The sequence below is a fragment of the Oryzias latipes genome, chromosome 10 (assembly GCF_053564925.1).
Source record: "Oryzias latipes strain Hd-rR chromosome 10, Olatipes_Hd-rR_3.1".
Classification (NCBI taxonomy): Eukaryota; Metazoa; Chordata; class Actinopteri; order Beloniformes; family Adrianichthyidae; genus Oryzias; species Oryzias latipes.
The window spans coordinates 13,535,167-13,556,240 of NC_136246.1; the positions used below are offsets into that span (position 1 = coordinate 13,535,167).

At 38.8% G+C, this 21,074-nt stretch overlaps 1 protein-coding gene across 2 annotated transcripts in view; it reads left to right on the plus strand.

The window, feature by feature from the left end:
- drp2 (dystrophin related protein 2) overlaps window positions 1-21,074 on the plus strand; it is a 259,938-nt gene that overhangs the window by 110,461 nt on the left and 128,403 nt on the right. For both annotated transcript variants that reach the window (XM_023959017.2, XM_023959019.2), the window contains exon 2: window positions 2,161-2,327. The gene's annotated coding sequence lies outside the window, so the exon portion shown is untranslated. The remainder of the gene's footprint in view (window positions 1-2,160; window positions 2,328-21,074) is intronic.

Consider the following 21,074-nt stretch of genomic DNA (forward strand, 5'->3'; position numbering starts at 1 on the left):
ATACTGTAAATAGTGATTTAGATTAAAAAAACATAGAAATCTATTTGGTTTTGCAATATAAACAAATCACATTTTTTGTTTTTTTAAGCACTGCTACTTCAGAGTGAAGATTTCGGAGTGTGTTTTATGATATTTTATACATTCTTGTCGGAAATGTATGTATTTATTTGTATTTTTTGACTGAAAATAAAAGGGTATGAAAACATTCAAGTGGCTTCTGTGATCTACTCAAAGTCCAACCCTCTGTATGATGTAGTTGTCCTCATATAATATTAGTAAAGCTGTGCACGAACCAGCCTAACTTAATATATTAAGAAATGTATATTCTATATTATTATATTAATATAGAAGTGTATGTACCTGCTGTGTTTGTTGTGTTGCACGAAATGTGATGTAAAATAGATAATATAAAAATATCCTTTCCCTGGTTTTAGTTATAAACACATATGGGATACTTTTATTTTTTAATTTTTATTTGTTATGTTTATTTCCTCAAAGGCTCTTTACTCCTTGCAGCGTCTTCCCTCCCTGCTGGGTGGTTTTGCTTTAACAAAAAAAAGATTTGTAGTAACCATTAATAGTATTAAAACCACTGAATATTTCTCTTGTATTATTTGTCATGACAAGGATGGTTTAAAACCTCAAGAATGAAAGCCTGACAAAGCTGTTGTGCTGGAGTATGGCTGTCAGAAATGCGTCTCAGTTGTTTTTGTTATGTTATCCCAGCCTCTTTCCTTTAGTGCTGACTCTGACACGCGTGTGAGATGCAGCAGAAACATTTTGCATATTGAGTCTATTAGAAAAACTGAATATTCTGTCAGTGTCACACATGAAAACAAACACTTCTCTACAAACGCACAGATCTAATGCAGTGCTTCCATCAATACTGAATCAACAGAATATTCTTTCTCCTCTGACGATTATGAACCTTGATTACTCCTCTGAAAGTAGTTCATTCTCTCCCTTTGGGTGGCTTTCTACCAGCTTTACCCTAAATCAATATATTTGTTTTAAACTGAAGCCCCGTTAAATGTAGCCACTATTTAACTTTTTTTTCCTGTTTTTTTTTTTTTTTCAAAGGGACCATCTCCCCAGTTTGTATTGGCAGTTCCACTTACTTTATAAGAATCAAATAAAATTAATGCAGTTTTGGTAGTTTATTATGTAAGAAAGGCATGTCCAAAGTCAGGCATTGGCCCACGTTCAAATTTCCACCAGCTCACAGGCCCCTGTCATGAAATCAGTAATATGCAGCCCACATCACTTTCTAAGAACTACAACTTCTTGATTGTGATCGGCTAAATTACATTATAAGCCAGTGTAAACCTTGGGATACTTTACCTGCAGTACCAAACTAGAAGAACAGATTTGTTTCTGTGATCAAAATCACAAAGGGTTTCTACTCCTGAATAAGAGAACAATTTGGTTCAATTATCCAGTTCACATTATTTGAATTCTAAAGTTTCTTCAAAATTTTAGAAATTAACAGTAGTTTTGGTAGAAAATTATTTAAAGTTATTTGTGTTCTATGTGAAGAAATGAAAATTATCCCATTTCCAAATAAATAAATAAATAAAAATAAATAGTTCAAAGGGTTCAAAGAATGCTGACCGATTGGTTTGCCCGCATCCATTTTCACCCAACCAAATTTGGCAAAACGTTTGGCCACCCCTGATATAAGGAGTTGAGGTTATGGAAGTCTCAATGAGGGGTGTAGGTTGCCGTTCAACCTGAGGGGAAAATGAAATCTTTGGGAGTAAAGTAGACACTCATTGGCATTCCTGCTGCGTCGTTACTCCCGGTCTCCTTCCAGTGGCCGGCACCCAGTGTTTTTGCAGTTCTATATTCCAGAGTGTGCTTTCTGCTGATAATAAACAGCCCGACTAGCAGCCCAGAGTTACAAGCTGAGTTACAGCCATTCTGCTCCGTCTGTGAGCTTCAAAGCCTGAGAGTGAAATCTTTTCTTTTTCTCTGTGTCACTTTGTTTTATAACCTCTGCTTTGCTTCCTGTGCTTATTGCCGTCTGGCCTGGAGTGAGAAACAGCGTGGAACCTTTAGCCCAGCATCAATGAAGAATTAAACCACAAAAGACAGCGGTTACATTTTTGTCAGCTCCCATCCACTGGAGGAGACAGTTTGACCGTGTTTTATGTATTGCAGGTTTCTTCCGTGACAACTTTTATGAGAAGACAGCCAGTGCTACATATCTAGACACCCCCAACTCCGCCTCCCTTCCCTCCTTGGTCGCAGGGTGGACCCAGAGGGCTTGGCTTGATTCCAGCGAGGAGCCGATCCTGCAGCCACCTCCATCACGTCTTCACCGCTGGGTAGCTTTCACGCATACAAACACAAATTTCCCATTTTTGGTGGAGTTTGTGGTTAAATTCAAAAACTATGTAATCCTAGCTTTAGGGAGGATTTTTGAGTATGCTTTTATGGGTCAATTATTCCAGTAATTTATTTTTTTTAACTTTAAAATAAAAAAATAAAAAAAGTGAGAAAGTCCTAAAATAACCTCAATTTTTGGTTGAGATTGCAAATCATTTCCACATGATATTACATTTAGATTTAATGACTTTTTTAACACTGGCTCCAGGTACTATCGTTTAGTGACTCATTACAGAATGTCTGAGTGTGCAGTTTTTAAAAGGAAAGATTCTTGAAGCGCCCCCAAATCACACATTTGAGGCCCAAAGTAGTGCATTCTAAATTCAAAGTCCCACTCCGATCATCTTTTGATTTATTGTAAAAGTGTTTTGAGTCTTCTTTTATTAGGATTTTGCCATTTATTTAGGCAAAATAACATTTCTGCAGAGGAGCTGTAACTCATTAATATTTCACAGAAGAGTTGTGGGCGGGATCATTGGCGTGAAGCAACCTCGCACCCTTTTTCCCTCCCCACTGTTGAGAGCTCTCTGTTTACTCACTCTCCTATAGCTATCCAGCGGTACAGTTTTGAGCCAGATTTCAGCTTGGATGAGGAAAACAAAGATGTACATGGATCTAGTCGTCTAGAAGTGGGTGCATCAGATTGGAGGGAAGCAGGGAGCTTGTGGCCCACCCAGCATAATTTGTATGTCCCAAATAATCAAAGGGCATTTTTGCATTCCACTCCTGATTCACAATAATTTGAATAATGAAATACTCAAAAATGCTATTTTGAGCCTAATGTTCATAATATATAATAGAAAAATGCCACAAGAACATGTTATAAAAACTAAAATCACAATATTTATCAATGTTGGTTTTTAAAGCCAACAACTGGACATGATAAAAGAAAAATTGACAGATGTATGGCAAACATCACTGCCATATTTGCTGGCTAAAAGGCTGTTGCGGTATATTTCTGCTGGGACTTTGTATCACAAAGTACATTTGACTGTAAGTTTAAAATATTTTATCTCAGAGCAAAGAGACGACTTTAAAGTGTTATTTTACAATCCCTCCTAATAGCCTCACATATTGTTTGGTTTGGCCTTGTACCTGCAAAGTATACTGAGCTGTTTGAAAATGGTTTTCCCTCAGTGTTTCAGAGAAAAGCCTTGGATAAATAAAGGTGAATTTCAGTTTATATCAAAGTCTTTATTAAACTTACATTCGGGTGATACTATAATTTTATTCAAGTTGACCCCAGCTCTCTGGCTTGCCCTCTTAAGTAAGCAAATTGTGCAAGTGTTATAAATGTGACCTTTCCTCTCTGAAACAGGAGTAGCTCAGTATTCAACATCTTCTATTAGGTCAAGAGAAAACATTGAATTATCAGTTCTTTGAGCTATTTTCATTGAAATTCAAGGTGTAGATTAAAACAAGGTTATGTTTTTTAGTTGCCACAGTAAAGTGATGTGCAGAGTGATTTGACAGGGATTTAACGGCAGATACCGGATTGTTAAAGTTATGTTCCTAAGCTCACAACATCTGCTTGCTTTTTACAAGTTTGCTACAATCAGCAGGCTACACCACAAATCACCACAACAGAGGCACTCAGCTCCTATCTCTCTGCCTGGTCAGAACCAAGCACTACCGTTTGTTACTGAATTACCCTGTTTTATGTATCCTGGTGCAGTTCCTCATATCACTCAATCACTCAATCAATCAATCAAGATTTATAAAGTTAGCCAGATTTCTAAGATGATAAAAAACAGTTTTAACCACCTGTTTTATATGTGGGATAAGAGTCAGCTTAGAGTCGAAAATAACGCCCAGGTTTCTGACTGTTTCTGAATCGCTTGATGAAAGTTCTTTTAACTTCAGAAACTGTTTCTCTCTCTTAGCTTCAGATAACTAAAATGTCTTATTTTTCCTGGTTGACCTGCAGAAAATTATTTGCCATCCATAATTTCACATCTAAAATACAGTTAAAAAGTGCTTCTATTGGTTTTGTGTTATCAGGAGACATAGTTATGTGCAGCTGGGTATCATCAGCATAGCTATGAAAGCCGATGTTGTGGCTTCTGATGACATTCTCTAGAGGAAGCATGTAGACATTAAAAATGAAGGGGCCAAGGATGGAACCTTGAGGCACACCACAAATAATTTTATGGACCCCAGAAAAGTGTGTGTCTATGCTTACTATAAAATTTTTCTCTATGAGATACGATTCGAACCACTTGAGAACAGTCCCTGAAAGGCCAAGACATTGAAGTCTGTTTACAAGGATCAGGTGATCAACAGGATCAAAAGCTGCACTTAGATCTAAGTGATCTAGATCTAGATCACTTGATCTAGATCACTTAGTATTAGATCTAGTAGAACTAATACTGAGATCTGCCCTGAATCCTAGCCACATCTAACATCATTAACGATTTTTAACGAGGCTGTCTCAGTACTGTGGTACCTTCTAAAACCAGACTGGTTTATCTCAAAAATTTTAACTAAAAATATTCACAGAAGCCAAAAACAGTCTACCCAACTCTTTCTTTGCCAACGCCCCCCCCCAAGTTCTTTGTGATGTAGAAACCAACACAGTCATTCTATCCTGCCCCTCTCATGCATCATTCTGCAACTGATCCCTTCGTCTGATCACTGATTACATTGACAACAACGGCAGGATCACTGAACTGCAGCCGCCTGCGCAGCTGTAGCCACGCCAATCTTCTTCACAAGTAACGATGACTGATTTTAATGTTGCTTACGTGACCGACAACATTGCCTTAATCTCCTCCTGAGTTCGACCACGATTAAATTGATCAATTAAAAATCGATCTGTTCTTCTGGTGTTTGACATTTTCTCTGACAAACTGCTTTGTTTTGCTGTGGATTGTAAAACAAAAAAAAAGGAAAAAAAGTATTCTAGTGGACTGTGTTTGGCTGGGTGGCTGTTTAAGTTTAGCTAATGCCCGGAGCTCAGTGAACGCACCTCACAGAGACATTTGTCGGCCCTGAGTTCTGTCATTCAACCTGTTGCCAGTGGTTTTAGGGGAATGAAGGAAGAAGGGGCTGGGACATGAGATGGCATTAAGGCATCCAAGGACCATAGCCCCACTTATAAATAAATAACTTAATGTTGGTGGAGGTGTGCAATAAAGGGACAAAAACATCTCTGTCCAATTGAGGAAAAAGACAGAGTGACGCTACAGTATTTTCTTTGTTATCTAGTTATTACGAAAAAACAAAGGTTGTTGTCTTGTAATAACGACATAGTGGATGTCGTTAACACAAGAAAACGATTAAAAAAGAAAGGTAGTCAAGGGTTAAGGCCATTTTCTGTTTTTTTTCCGGCTTCTGTAAATATTTGAATCCTGGCCTCAAAACCTTTATGAAGTACATTGCTTCATTTCTTATACATGTTTACATTGGAGAGATGTTTTGTCTTTTTTCTTTTTTCAACCGGCAATTATTATTTGTTAAAAATCAGAATCTGGCATTTTTAGGATTGTATTGTTTTTGATTGACAGGTGATTAGATCTAGCAGGACTTCAATCTTTACTTTTTAGAATGTTGTTTTAGGTGGGCGCCTTAAACTCCTGTCGATGTGCTGTACAGGCGTAGACTTCATTTTTAAAGGAACAAGTAAAAAAAAAAGAAACAAATCAAATCTGAATAGATGGATTTTATTTTTAGACCGAGAGGATTTAGTCTAATGTTCAGTTTTAAATTGTTCCACTTATATGCAAAATAAGGTTAGTTGGTTTGCCTGGCCAGAGAGAGAATCTCAGAGAAATGCAACAAGATTAGACAATTACAAAATTAAAATACAAACAAAAGGATCTTCAAATAAATCCTAAAATGCGCTGCCAGTCTGTGAAGAAAAATGTTGTTCCTCTTTTGTGCTCAATCCAGCACTTGAGCTGCAGTGCTCTGAAGCAGTTGGAGACAAGTCACATGACTGACCTCAAACATCATTACAACTGAAGTGAGAGAAGTGATGCAACAGTGATGGCTTTTACAAATTGAAGTTAATACAGCAAACAGCGGTAGAACAGAGAAATATGAAAATGTGTTTTCACTCTCCCCAAAATGAGGCTTAACGCTGAATAGTTCTACTGAAAATAGTTTATCAAAAGCTCTTGTCTTGTGTAGCAACTGTGTCTCAACCTGAATAAGACCATGTCCAACATGTCCAAGTAAACCAGTATACTGGCAGCTAATAATGGATCGATACCTAGTTTGGATCTGACTGCCGTTTTGTTGTGGAACTGTTCCTCAACCACTACAGCCCCAAGACCATCATGTTCATTATGGCCCAAATACATTTTATTCATGGCTGCCATGTGCTTTGGCAGCTGCAGCTTTACCACAACTGGCCAAATGAGCCAAAATGATATGGACCAAAGCTGGCTTTATTTGGCCAACCGCAGCCAGATGGCAGCCAGATCAGCCAACACCTAGCTGCAATTGGGGCAAATCTTGTTTGTGGCTACCTGGGATTTTTCGGATCAGTTTACATTCAACCTTTAATTGAGCATTTTTCTATTTTTTAACATATTGGTGGTACCCCCCCCACCCCCCCAGTTCCCCTTCTGACAGAACAACACTTTGTGGCACAACAAAAGTCTGTTGTGCGTTTGAACTCAATTTATAGAAAAACCATAACATTTTACATTTGGTAATGTTGTAATGAAAAAAGAAGACAGTAATTAGTTAGATTACACCGTTACTAAAACTTTAACAGCGTTGAAAAACGCCATATGGCGTTATTGCAATCTTTAATTTATTTTTCATTAATTTCTTTTTGATGCCTTCCAATTCTGCAGAAAAATTCTACCTTTGTTTCAGAATGGTTCAGTGTGTGACATTTTCTTTATGGTTGTCTTTAATGGTTGTCAGAGGCTTTAAGTACTTTAGTGTACTGTATGTACACGTGTACGTGTACTGTAATGTACTTTCTGCTTATGCACGATTACTGGGGCATTATGGTGCTTTTTATGAGTGCTGCAAAGCCTTGATTGAGATTCATTTGACAGTTCTGTTTACTTTCTTAAAGAAATTAGCCAGAGTCTGTCTCTCATCTAGGTGTGTCTCCCCCTCCAGACCCAATTTAATCGCTGTCTCTGACTACCTTCAGGTAATATCCTCCCACTGCCCTTATCTCTGACTCTGAAATTACAAAGCTTCAGCCAAGTCTTCACAGCAGAGCCCACAGAAGGAGTTGAGGTAACGAGGGGGAGTTTAAGGTCATAAAAGGTGGCTGCTAGATTGAAAAAAAGTCAGAGGGTTGCCTGTAGAGACACAGTAAAGTCACAGCATTTCACAGCACGCAGCTCCAACTTTGAGCCCAAGGCTGGCTGGAAAATTAGTGCTGCACATTTTTTACTCTATTATCTAGCAATTGTAGGCATTGAGGATTACCTTCATTCCTTTGCAGTTGCAGCCTGTTAAAAACTGTTACTTGAGTTTGTCAGTGCTAGAAATTTCAATCTTCACTTTTTTTCCCCCTTCGCAGTTTTTACAATTGAAGTTTGCATTTTTCATCTTTACTAAAGGTTGTTTGCATCATGCACCCTATGTTTGTGCCCCAAAGTGTCAGTCAATGAAATATGAGCTGACATCTTTTTTTTGTGTAGTCTTTGCATGTTTCTGCACAGCTGTGCCACAGCGACAATGCACAGCCAAGTGTGCATGACAATGAGCTTATTTGGCTGCATTCACACAACTGTAGATAATCAACCTCAGAGTAGCATGAAGTACAATTATGATCATGTTTCCCGGAGGTTTATCTCCCTCCAAAGCTTCGACACCCTAACTTCCCAATTGATGTGCTGACTCCTGTTTATTACAATATGTCCTCAGCAGGTTTATGTTTTGTTTTCTACATAATGGGTGGATACAATGAAAATAGCTATATATGTCTTGATAAAAGCATTTTTTGGTCTCTTTTAGTCATTAGGTTCCTGGTAGATTTGCCTCCTCGTGTGCTCTGACCCTCCCTAGGCAGGTGACATTATCAAACACATCGTCAAAGACCCAGCCCTTTCTCTTCTGGGAGCATCATGTACCTTTTTTCATTGCTCTTTCTACCTTTTAACGCCACCCCTTCACTGCTTTGTCGCAGTTAGATCTTCTTTTCTCATCTGCCTTCCTCTTTCAGTGTCTTGTTCTCATCTCTTTCCTAAGGGCCTTTTTGTTGTGATGTGTGTTGTCCCCAGGAGACTTGTGAGGCTGGCCTGAGGATGAGCAAATCTGACACCCCCCTATCATCTTCTCACTATTTTCACTAGTTTCCTTTCCCCTGTCACTTCTCCCACTCCTCTTCACTCCTTTATTTCCCATTTCACTTAGCATGTTTCTTCCCCCTCATTCTCTCTGCCTGTCACCTCTGAGGATGATGGGTGATGCGTAGTGAGTGGGGGTGGCGAAGAAACATAGATACAGAATTAGCTTTGCCCTCCCTTCATGTAATGTGTCTGTGTTTGGTATGCATTGTTTTGAATTGTAGATGGGTAGATTATATTATGCCATGGTGGGAATTTGTGGGTGGTGTAAAGGTGTGTTGCTTCTGTTTGCTGCAAACATTTTTCACAGATCAGAAAACTGGATTTTGTAGCTGTTGTTAACCAAAACGCGCTTGCATTTCCAACACAATAACTTCTTTCCTTGCTCTGTAGTAAAATCCCCCGGAAGAAAACACAGTCATATAATCTATAAAGTAGCAATTAATCTTCTTGAGGCATTAACTGTAGATATATTGCTGTTTTCCATTTAAACATTGTCATTGTGGGTTCAAAGAGAAACACAACTGCCATTCTCGAACAAAACAGAGCCATTTTCACTGAATATCACGTTCTGCCTCCAGATAGACAAGCCGCAGCACATTTCCTTCACATTTCCATCACATTTCCAGCTGTGAGAGCAAACATCCACCAGAAGATTGCAAGCTGTGAGGAGTACACATGAAGTAGTAATTATGGAAGAAAAAAACCCATCAACCCAAGAGTCCACACATTGGTGAATGTAAAACACAAGTGTTTGAGATGTTGCAACTCTTCACACAATCAGCGTGAGTCAGCTGATTTTCAAGCAGAAAAAATGTGTATTTTCACATTGCCTTTGGATTGCTTTACAACACATTACATTACTAACAAAAAGTGCTACATATCAGGACAAAGCCACTTTTTATCGTGACAGAATCCATTGGAATTACATTAATTGCATAAAGGGTCGAAGAATATGCTAGTCAAAATAAATAGTGGAACTAAAGCTCCGGTGTTAAAGGGTTAACAGAGAAACATGGAGTTTCTCACTGATGACTGCTTTAACCAAAACTGACATAATCCTGCATGTTATCTGTCAAAACAATTTGGGAAAACGATGACAGAATAAGTGACGACTTTAAAATTCAATAAATGAAGACACAATGCTAATTATATTTCTTATCTTAGTTTGCTATTTCTTTTTTTATCCTCAACATACTCACGTATTTGTTCATTTGTACATTTACTGATTTTAAAAGAAGACTGCCATGGCAAAAGCAGTGCCTCTAGGTGAGTATGAATGCACTGGATAAAATGGGCTTTGGCTTTAACATTAAAACTTAGAAAGACTTGTAGAAAGCTTGAAGCTAAAGACTCTTTTAAAGAAACTTTTTGCTGGTCCGTGCTGCAATTATCCTTTAGAAACATCGCTACAAGTTGTGAACTGCAAACCACAATGAGCAGAGTCCATTGGAGAGAAAGGCTGCAAACTAAGATCAAGGCAAGAAGGAGAGAAGTCAGCCAGCTATCAGTGCAACAGAAAAGTGCAAAATAAAGTAAAAAGAAGCGTCTTAGAAATAAACTGTCAACTTGGACTCAACAAGGTCTGAAGCACTAACCAGTCACAGCTCAAGCTACCTGTATAAAGATACCCTCAAGAGGCAGAACCCAGGAAAATAAACAGGATATTCTGCTCAGACACATCCACAGGTTGGAGGACTTTATGAGGAGTTGAGAATGAATGATGCTGAAATACTAACCCACACTACCAGTAATCGTTGGAAGCTCGTTCAGACAGCAGCCTCTCAGAACAGGAGCCATGACATTGTCAGTCATTGAATGCTGTCTCCGCTGAATCAACCGAAAGATCCAGATCTGATCCACTTATTGAAGGAACTACGTTCTTTTAGAATCACCTATGAGTAAAACAAATTAATTCAACCTCCCAAAGTCATTTTATTCTGTCTTATTACCAATTTCATACATGGATGCCTGAATTAATTATTTCTGTAATTATGATAGAAAAAGAAAAGTGTGTTCTGATGGCTAATGTCAACTTCACATTTATAACACACTTTATCTGAACAAACTCCTGGAAATAGTAAAATGTGCTTTTCTTTTTAGATTTTAAATGTGATCTGAACAACGACTGCTTCACATCCAGTTATTGAGACAAAATTATTTTGATGCATTCTCTAAGTTTGTACTTACATAAAGTACTTTTTGAAATTATATGTTGCCACTTTCTGCACCTATATAGGTTACATTTGTCAAAAATGTAAGGGTTATAACTCTGATGTTTGCTCTGCTGAAAATAATCTAATCTGGCTCACTCACAACATGAAGCCAAGCTTAAAACTTGTTATTGTGATTCTATAGGCAGCCAACTCCAGACTTCCAAATGCTTGGAAATGTTTAGGTTTGTTAAACAGGGCTGTGTTTAATACTATGGGTACAGAGCGTTAAATATAAGCCTGGTTAACCAGTGTTAATGATTAATGTATACATTTATGGAGACATATTATCATATAAAAACATAAAAGTTGATATTTGCATACACACATTAATTTAAAATGTAATGGGCTGTAATAAACAATAATAATGGAGGGGCCAAAAAGTCACTAAAACAGTGACAAAGTCTCCAAGTTGACAACACTGCACAGACCTGCTTCCACTTTCTCTCATATAAATTAATGAATAATTCAGTCTTAGGGTGACAGCTTGTTTATAGTTTGATGGTCAGTTTGAAAGGTACCTTAAAACAAATGCCCTGAACTTATATTGGTACTAAAATGTGTTACGAAAGCTGAAAAAATTCAGAAGTAGAAAGCAGCGTTTATGGATGACGATAGATATGGCAATCCTAGTTGACAGCAACATCAAACTAACTGCCTGTAGAACCCGAGATATAGCCTCTAGGTGTTTACAATTTCTGTGAGTTTTGCGTGCATTGACCTTTTGGTGAACCGTCTGACACATTTGCTGCTGGGAAGATCGGCAACTGTCTTGTCTGTTTGTCACACTCTAGAATAATCAATTACAAAGATTTGGGAAGGGAATTATCGAGCACATGTGATGTTTTGCTGTTCTTCTTTTCCAAAACTGATGGACCTGTTAGGGAGAGTGTGAGGATCTGTAAAAGCTTTTAGCTGCATGTGCCTTCCCCTAATCTGTATTTTGCATGTCGCCCCTGTTTCTGTGTACAGTGTGTCTGGTGTGAACTGAGAAAGTTAGCAGGATAGTGCTTGGCTAAAATTATGTCCACACCAGCAGGCAGCCATTGAGATAACATTAACAGGACCTGACATTCTCTTCGTCAGAGACAGATGCTTGCTCCAGTTCCCTCTGAATATTAGCCTCTCCTCTGTACTCGATCCAAATTACACTTCATCTCAGCACAAAGACTCTTGCCTCCCACTCACTCACATTGCCTCACTGCACCAAGAGCCACTCTGTGGGTAATTTTAAAGCTGATATACCTATTTCGAGGCAGTGGGATCAGGAAAGCGTAAGTTATGGTAAAAGCAGGTTTTATGTTGTATTCAGACTAATTAGCTTTAGGCACACTCCGTCTTTTTGCCACACTGATAAATGAATGACAGGTCTTTAGATTAATCTAATGTGGATTCTGTAAAAATCCAAAGAGGAACAGCATCTTCTGGAAGGTGCAGTATTTAAAGTCTGCCTTTTTTCTTAAATGCTCAAGACATTGAAAGAAAAGGAAATAGTATTGAGAATAAAAGGAATTATCACCTTTAATGACGTTATCAGTGTGGACTTTTTCACACAAACATGACGCATTGTTCAGAAAAAACCCAAATAAAAAGGGGTTTACTGTAAATTGTTGAATTCTGTGCAAGTTCAAATATAATCATAGAGATTTGTGTAAAAGAGAACTCCAGGCGGTTGTGTAGGTTAGTGAATAAGTAACTTGAATGGAAATGGTCATCATTTATACATGAGCAGGATGTTACACAGATGTCACCAAGGGCCATTATGAGGAAATGTGATTATCATTTATGCATAAGTACCATCATTGTGTAAGAACAGGGCTAAAGAAAGTCATTGTTTTAAAGAAGATAAAACAAGAGCAGTTACTCTGTTCTACTGGACTACCAGTCAGCAAGGATGTCTGTGGTAAATGTAAAGTTTGGATTTTTACAGCTGAACCTACATCTGCAGAAACTGAGCAGGTTCTGATTTAGCCGATTAAGACAATAAAGGAAAAATAGCAGCAGGTTAACCCCTTCATGCCTGACCTTTATTCCAATTATATAACGCAATATTCTTTTATATTTTTTTGTTCAAGGTGATGTTGATGTTGCAAATTAGCGACATACAGCATGAAGGTGTTAAATAAAATAAAACTAAAACAAGTCAGCAAGTTATTTTTTGAATTGATTTGATTTGAAATTGGGAATAAATTGCTCCAATAATTCTCACCATTTGTGTAGCAATGGTAATGTTAGGTTGGGGTTGTGAGGGGCTGTGAGCTTTATAATATCATAATAATTCAGAATCAGAAATACTTTATTGATCCCACACATGGGAAATTTGTGCGTTGCCATAGCAGCTTGTAATCATAAAAGGAAAATAGAACAATATAAAAACAAAATAAATGTAAAAAAATAAGGTGGTGTAATAATTTAAAAACTATTCACAACAGTGCAGGCAAAATTGTACAATAAAATCATTAAATCCTATCATACATAATATTAATATAGTCATAATTAAAAGATCACTTGGAACGCGTTTTCAATCTGGGGATGCTTTTATACATCAACAGATGATTGGAGTGGGACTTTAATGAATCAAGGAGACATTTTTCACAATTAATTCACAATTAATTCACAATTTTCGATTTGAGGTTGAAAACCACTCCTGTGTTATGTCCCAAATGTGGTAAAGAATATGGGAGTGAAAACGAAGAATCAAGGTGATGTTGTTGTGAAGCTACAAATAAAGAGGAAGTTTGAGTGGAGAAATGGATCAACAAAGCATGGCAGATTGTGGGAGACCACTGTCCGCTTTGTCTTTAGTTTGGCTTTGGGCCCGGTAGAAGCTAAATTGTTTTGGAGCAGAAGAAAACACAAAACGGCAGCAGTGTGATCAAAGGGCCAACTGTCTATATCAAACTTAAAGTAATTGCTTTCCGTCACACAATTGTGTGTCCTAAGATCAATTCAACAAATAAAATGGCAAACTTACTTCAATTCACAGCAGGTTCTCCCACACAGAACATTTTTTTCTACAGACAAGTGTGTTTTAGAAGAACTTTTACAGCTTTACTTCCAGTTCTACCCAAAAGGTGCCTCGTGAGTTTATTAATGCGCTACTTGAAAAGGTTCTCTGCTCATGTTTATGATTTTCACCCACCACAAATGTTGGAAATGAAATGTCAGACACTTATTAATCTGAACTCCCTGATGAAGGCATTTAGCTTTTCTCATTCAAGTTTCAGTGCATTGTTGTTATAGCTCAGTCTGGTGCCTAGTTCAAATGTTTACGCCCTCTCTATCAGAATTAACTGAGAATACATGGACCAAACTTATTAAACACAACATGCACATAGTTTTTTCTGTAACACTTGTGCTATCCTGGGCACTTTGACATTGGGAGTTGGGTCATCTAGACCCACTAGACAGTGCTCTGAACCTTTTTTCTTCAATGATTTGTGATCTTCACTGGTGTCCATGGATTACATGAAATCTTTCCACCTTTATCCACCTTTGTCATGGTAGGGAGAACACGTCAATGTAGGGGTGGGGTCATCTAAGATACCACAAGGGTTAAAGGAGTTTGCACCTTTGCTCATAGAGCTGATTAAACTGGAGGATTAGGGTTAGTAAAAATTGATTTTTAATTTGTATTGATTAGGTGTCTCTGATTTCCATATAAGGGCGTTAGCCTACGTCATCTTCCACAAAGAAAAGGAAGAGTAGCCTGTGCTTGGAAAAATGATCACAGTTCACGTTAGAGTCACAGCATGACACAAAGTTAAATAAAATACAGAGGCAAAATGGTCCCAGAAGCTCATCTAGAGATTTAAAAAACACAAAGGCACAAAAAGCGGGTTCATTGCACTGACAAAATGACTCTGGGACATCAAAAATGTTTCAGAAATGAAGATATCACATGTATTTTTTAAACTTTGGATAAACATGTTTAAACTTTAATGTTAGTATCTTTTATGGACATGTATTCCGTCTTTTGACAAATTTCAAACATTATAGACTGCATCACTCTTCACCATGAAGATCTTTTATTTTGGCGACTTGTAAAATCTCATAAAACACTTCAATAGCTTTTAAAACCGTTTGGACCCTGAAGCCACGATTGAATATACTGGTAGAATCTGTGGTTGATGAATTATTACATCCCATACTTCATGCCACAGAGACTGTTATCATGAGTTCCAGCTGTAAACGAGTGGATGTGTCTGAGAAGTAGTTCGTTTTGCATGTTTGTGATGACGTCACTCTGATGTGCTGTGATCCATTAGTGGAGTGACAGAACAAGGACTCAGTTGGTGAACTCATCGATTATTGTGTATCCAGTTGTTGCATATGCAACGAGCAGACGCTCAGGAAATGTTGGACTGAGTTATCGTGGTTTCGTGTACATCTGCTGCGCATCCGCCTTCGTTTAGAATACTGTTGGCTTTTTCACAATTAAGACCCCTGTCATTGTCAGGCTGATGAACATATGGTGTTCCAGGGCTGTACATGAATCCTAATTCAGTCACTGAATTGGCCTTAATTAAAGGGTAGTTAATCTTTGCTTTAAGTACTGAAGACAGATGAAAAGAGTGCTCTGCAGAAGTTAGCTTGCTTGTGACTTAGCAGTGCCTCTGATGGAGGTGGGCGTCCATATGTGGGATTGAGGACAAGTCGGCACAACTCAGAAAGGGTCAAATAAAAGTAAGAACTGACATAATACAGATTTATCCCTTATGCCATCCAGTTTTTGTATATGAAGATATTTCAATGAGATGTGAAACTGTTTCAGCATGTCAGTTTGTTTTTAACCCTTGTGCTATCTTAGATGACCCCACCCTTCCATTGACGTGTTCTCCCTACCATGACAAAGGTGGATAAAGGTGGAAAGATTTCATGTAATCCATGGACACCAGTGAGGTTCACAAATTATTGAGGAAAAAAGGTTCAGAACACTGTCTAGTGGGTCTAGATGACCCAACTCCCAATGGTAAAGTCCTTAGGATGGCACAATGGTTAAACTTGTCCACATCCTACTAATATGTTTATGCTGCTCCTGTCGATAATTTAGATTCTGTAACCCCAACACATAAATCAGAAAAAAATACTAACGAGGCATTCACCAATGCTATTCAGGAATGGAGGCTGTGATGTAAAGATCCAGTGGTAACCTGAATGGATGTGTTATGTCCTGGAGGGTTGAAAACAGCAAAGCATGGCAGAAGCTTTATTTGTTTGTTTAGTAAACTCTATAGTCAAATCCGGACTGACATTTTTTTCATGCTGCCTGAGTTTGCTGTCAATGCTGTCCAAGTCCCAAGCTCACAGCAGGATTTAACACAAAAGAAAAGTGCACAGTTGTAGAAACAATTCCCTAAAATTAGATTTACAACATTTTTGTTTTGTGCTTTGATTCAGTGCTATTGCTTTTTGTCAAAAATAAAACAGGTAGACACTACATTAAAGAACTGAGTATTTTTTTTGTTTTTTGTGTCTGTGGAAAAAAAGAATTTTTGCTGTGGCACAACATCCTTTGTGATGGTAAAGATTTAATTCCTAAAAGTTGACCATGGTTTTAAATCCAGATGTTTCTGGTCTAAATATAAGTTAAAAGAACAGAGTTCTTCATTTGAATTTAAAGTTTTGTTTTTTTCATGGTAATTGAATTAAAAATAAATCTGGTCTTATGAGGAAAAATGTTTGAGGTTTTCCAGAATTAAAAAGACAATTTTTTTTAGTAAACTAATAATAGATAGCATAAAGGATTACTTTATTGCAAAAGTTTGCATGTTAGACATAACATTTTAAAATCAGGTTTGTGTTAAGTCTTCTTAAAAATGTGACCACAAACAGAGGACTGCGTCACGCGTCTAATAAAATGCTGTGAGAGGGTTGTGAAAAAGAAACTGACTGTCGAGTAAACAGCCTTGCAGCTTTGCAACATAAAAAAGGTGTAATTGGAACTTTTTTTCCCTTAAGAATGACAATGAGCTCACAGGCCACAACATTTTAGCCCATTACTGCCTAATGTGAATTATCACTCTTATCACACTCAAATTGGGCTTCAGGACTGAATGGTTTAGCAGGCGCGGACAGTGGTTGTGTCTCTTAAAAATAATGGTGTTAGCCAGGAGCATGCTGAAGTTGACAGGCACGAGCTGAAGATGTGTACCACACCACACTGTAACTCTAATGAACGCAGTGTTGTGATTTGCTTATAAAGTGGATGGTCAATTCGTCCGGTCTACAGCTGAGCAGAGCTTAACTATAGGTTTCCGTGTCGTGGTGGGGTCGATGAGCAGGCGGCCCGGGCGCCTGTGATTGAGAGCTTTGTCACAGCGTCTCCAGTCAGCGCCCCTGACAGACTCCTTCGGGGGTATGAATAATGTACACAGTGGCTCTGAGTGATGGGTGGTGTAATAATGCCAGGCAGAGTGGCGTGACTAGAAAACCTAATGATGGCAAACATCTTAACAGCCTGTGAGCTGACACAAACACGCAAACTACTACCAAGTTTAGATGAATCTCGCTCATTCCTGCTCCCTGAGCGTCACCTGTGAGATACTGGTCATAAGATATGGTTTGCCCTCTTTTACCTAAAGTTTTGAGAGAGTTTCCAAATCATGTTTACAGAGAGAGAAGTAAAAATAAACCTAAAGCAGTATCAACTGGCACAAATCACTTAGCCCTCTGGTATTCACAGTTCAACCTTTTTGGAAATCATTATTTAGCAGACAAAGTGTAAGCTGGTTTAGTGTTTATGTTGCATTCTGCCATTTTGAACTGTAAAAAAGTGAAATAAAATGCTTCATTTTCAAAAATAAAAATATTACCGATGATGTCTCTGATGTTAATTAATCTCACAATCTTTCAGGACTTTTATGCAGCCTCTGTAATGCTGCATAAATGCATGTAATGCATCAATTGAACTGAGGTTGTCAGTTCAACACCCTTCCTGTTTAAATGGCTGCATTTTGATTAACCTAGATTAACCTTTTAGAACAATAGATTTTGTGAGGACTTCAAATTGGGAACAATGGTATTAGTAGTACTATCCATCGCCATTTTATTTCATTTACTGTTTTAAAGTTGTTTATCAGACATGAAAGTATGAAAGGGACCAACTGCAGAGGACAGCATGATGAAAGCAACAAATACCTTACATTTCAGATCACTCCTTTTGACCTGAAACGACATTGTTTACAACAACAGATGAAGCTTATGATCCTACAGGTGAATGATGCAATGATAAGATATTTCGTTGGTATTGAGTTTGCAGTGAGTCCAGCTTTGTATCGACTGAAATCATTTTCCCACAAGTTCACTGGTCAACTCTTTTGGTCTGAATTGAGTGATTGTAAATTCATTTTCTCTTTTTGTTTGTTTGAAAAGTATGTGTGTGAAGATTGCTGCACTCATTGGCCAGAGATCATGATGGTGGGGCAATGCAATTTTAGAAAACACTTATTGCTCGCTACATTCATCGCAGGGATGCTTGTTTTGTTGTAGTTGCGCTTTTTGAAAGTTGTTCTGACTTGTTAAGTCATTTTTGACAAAGTCTGTTGTCTATTTTACAGCATACCAACCAGATGTGATGAAGCATCATCTGGTTAAATAAACAAATAAATAACTTAAATAACAAAATTAAGATTGAAATTGTGTTTCCGAGCATTTCTTTATTCCAATCCTCAAGAATCTGGAGCACACAGGAAAAAATGGCTGTTGGAATAAACTTGTAGCTGGTATGTGGGTGCCACAATCACAAGCTCCCTGTTCCGCTCCATTCAGATGCATCCACTTGCAGACAAATAGATCCATGTACGTCTTCGTTTCCCTCTTGGAAGCTGGCATCTGGCTCAAACCTGTACGGTCTTCCTTTGGTTTCATGGCTGTTTTTATTTTTTCCAGCTACAAAGGCTTGTTGGTTCCAAAACGTCTGATTAAGTCTGCAGGTGAACTGAGGACTAGTTTGTTATTCACACTGTAAGCAAACCAAAGAAAAACATACCCAAAGCCACCTCCACAAATGGTTCTCGTTCCTGCTTGTTTTTTTCTGGACCAGGGCTTGCATGAGTGCATTCATGCCTGCACACTAATGCTGGAAACAAACTCTGGTCTGTTTTTACCAAACCAAACAAAATAGCTGTAAATAAACCCGAAAGCCCATTATGAGGTGCTGTCCAGGGCTAGGTGTGTGTGTGTACACAGCTTGAAGACAAAGTCTTGCTGTGATTTTGGGAGAAGTTCAGAGAAAGTTGCTTTCCTCAGAACACTCAGCTTACAACAGCAATTGTGCCAGCAAACTATGGCATCCGTTTCAAGTTTTTCCACCTCCATGCTGTCTCAGTCTCTTCCTTGCTCCCTCTTAGAAAATACATTTTCTAAGTGAGTCATTTTCTTGGAAATGTTCTGGATCTTGAGAGAGCGTTCATCCTCCAAGGGGACAGCCCTTGATGATAACTGCTAAACTGCTAAACTCTCTCTCCCACTCACGCATTTTCTTTGATCAAATTTTTCCCTTTTATTCTTCTTCTCACCTTTTTTTCAGCATTGATTTCCCCTTCCTCCTCCTACTTTTCTTATTTTGCTTGTCCATCTTTTTTGGTCTGTTATATAGTGATGATGTTTGTGACAACTGTGGGATAATGGGAATTAAAGAATAAAACAAAGAAGCATTGCTATTGGCAGAATGATACCTGTGATCATTGGGTTGAATGAATGAAAGGGCTAGAGGTCACAGGAGAAGCAAAAACAAAAGATTGTTGCACATTATTGTGAACAAGGTTGCTTCTGGGTTGTTGTGAGGGTCTCAAACACAAACTTTTATTTTCATCTCTGTGATCTTCAAAGCTTTTAATCTTCTCTTGAGAAGTGCTCACTTTTAAAAAGGCTTTTATAGATTTGATTATTATTTTTTTTTACAAATAAATGCCACTTTGAAAATTGTTTTGCGCAGGATTTTAATATCTGGACTTAGAATAAAAGACTTACCGGTGTTATGGTGCCTGTCAGTCTCCTCCCCCTCCCCCTCCTGCTCTGCACCTGACTCCACCAGCTGGGACCTATTCACCTAATCACCTGCTTCAGCTCTTAAGGAGACTCAGCCTCAGTATTCGACGCCAGTTCGTTGCCCCTTATGGTGACTAAACCTGGTCTCAGTCTAAGTTCACGTGGTCAAGTCTTGCCTCTTTTCTAACTGATCTTTCCCTGCCTCAGGATTCCAGCCTTCAATTGTCTCCTGTGTGGAAGTCAGTCCGAGCCCTCCAGAAGCCCTGTGAAAACTTCAAGCTCAGTAAAGCCGCTCTACTACCTCCAGCCACGCCACAAGCCACTGTCCTCGCCAGCTTCTTACCAAGCCATCACCATCTCTCCTGGAAAGAAAATAAAATCTCTTCCTTAACTCTCACCTACCATTGTCCTCATTCTGGGTTACAGCATCTGGGTCTGTCCATCCTACAAGTCATGACAGAACGAACTGGCCAAACTCCTGACCCAGCTGACCCAGAAGGACTCCGCCACGCAGTTAACCAGCAAAGAGCTTTCCTGGAACTGCACTCCAACGCCATTTCTCGCATGTCTAAAATTCAAGAGGATCTACTTTCACGACTCAATGGTATGATGCAAAAATTGACGGATTTACCTGGACAAATGTCTAACTCTGTCACCACAGCAACTCGTCCTTCTTCCGGCAACACTTCCACTAACCCTCCCGTTCCGACCCCGGAAAACTTCCGCCTGCAACCAGAGCCATTCTACGGCGACGTAGAAGCATGCAGCGGGTTCCTCCTGCAATGTCAGCTTCTGTTTCATCAAGCTCCCAGGTATTACTCTTCTGATCCCAGCAAGATCACTCTCATTGTTAACTCTCTGAGAAATAAAGCCTTGCAGTGGGCCCAAGCTTTTCTGGCAGCCAATCCCATAACCCACCTTCCGTTTGAACGCTTCATCAATGAGTTTCGTTTAGTGTTTGACCAACCAAAGAAAAAAAGAAGAAGCTACCAGGAAACTCCTTGCTCTCAGGCAACATAATCGCTCCGTCAGAGACCACGTCATTGACTTCAGAATCCTGGCGGTGGAGGCCTGCTGGTCGGACCCGGCGCTTCACGGCGTCTTCTATCAATCCCTCAATGAATCCATAAAAGATCACCTCTGCATGCAACCTGAAACCAGCAACTTTGAGGAACTAGTCTCCGCTGCCCTGCGCTCAGACACCCGCCTTCGGGAGCGC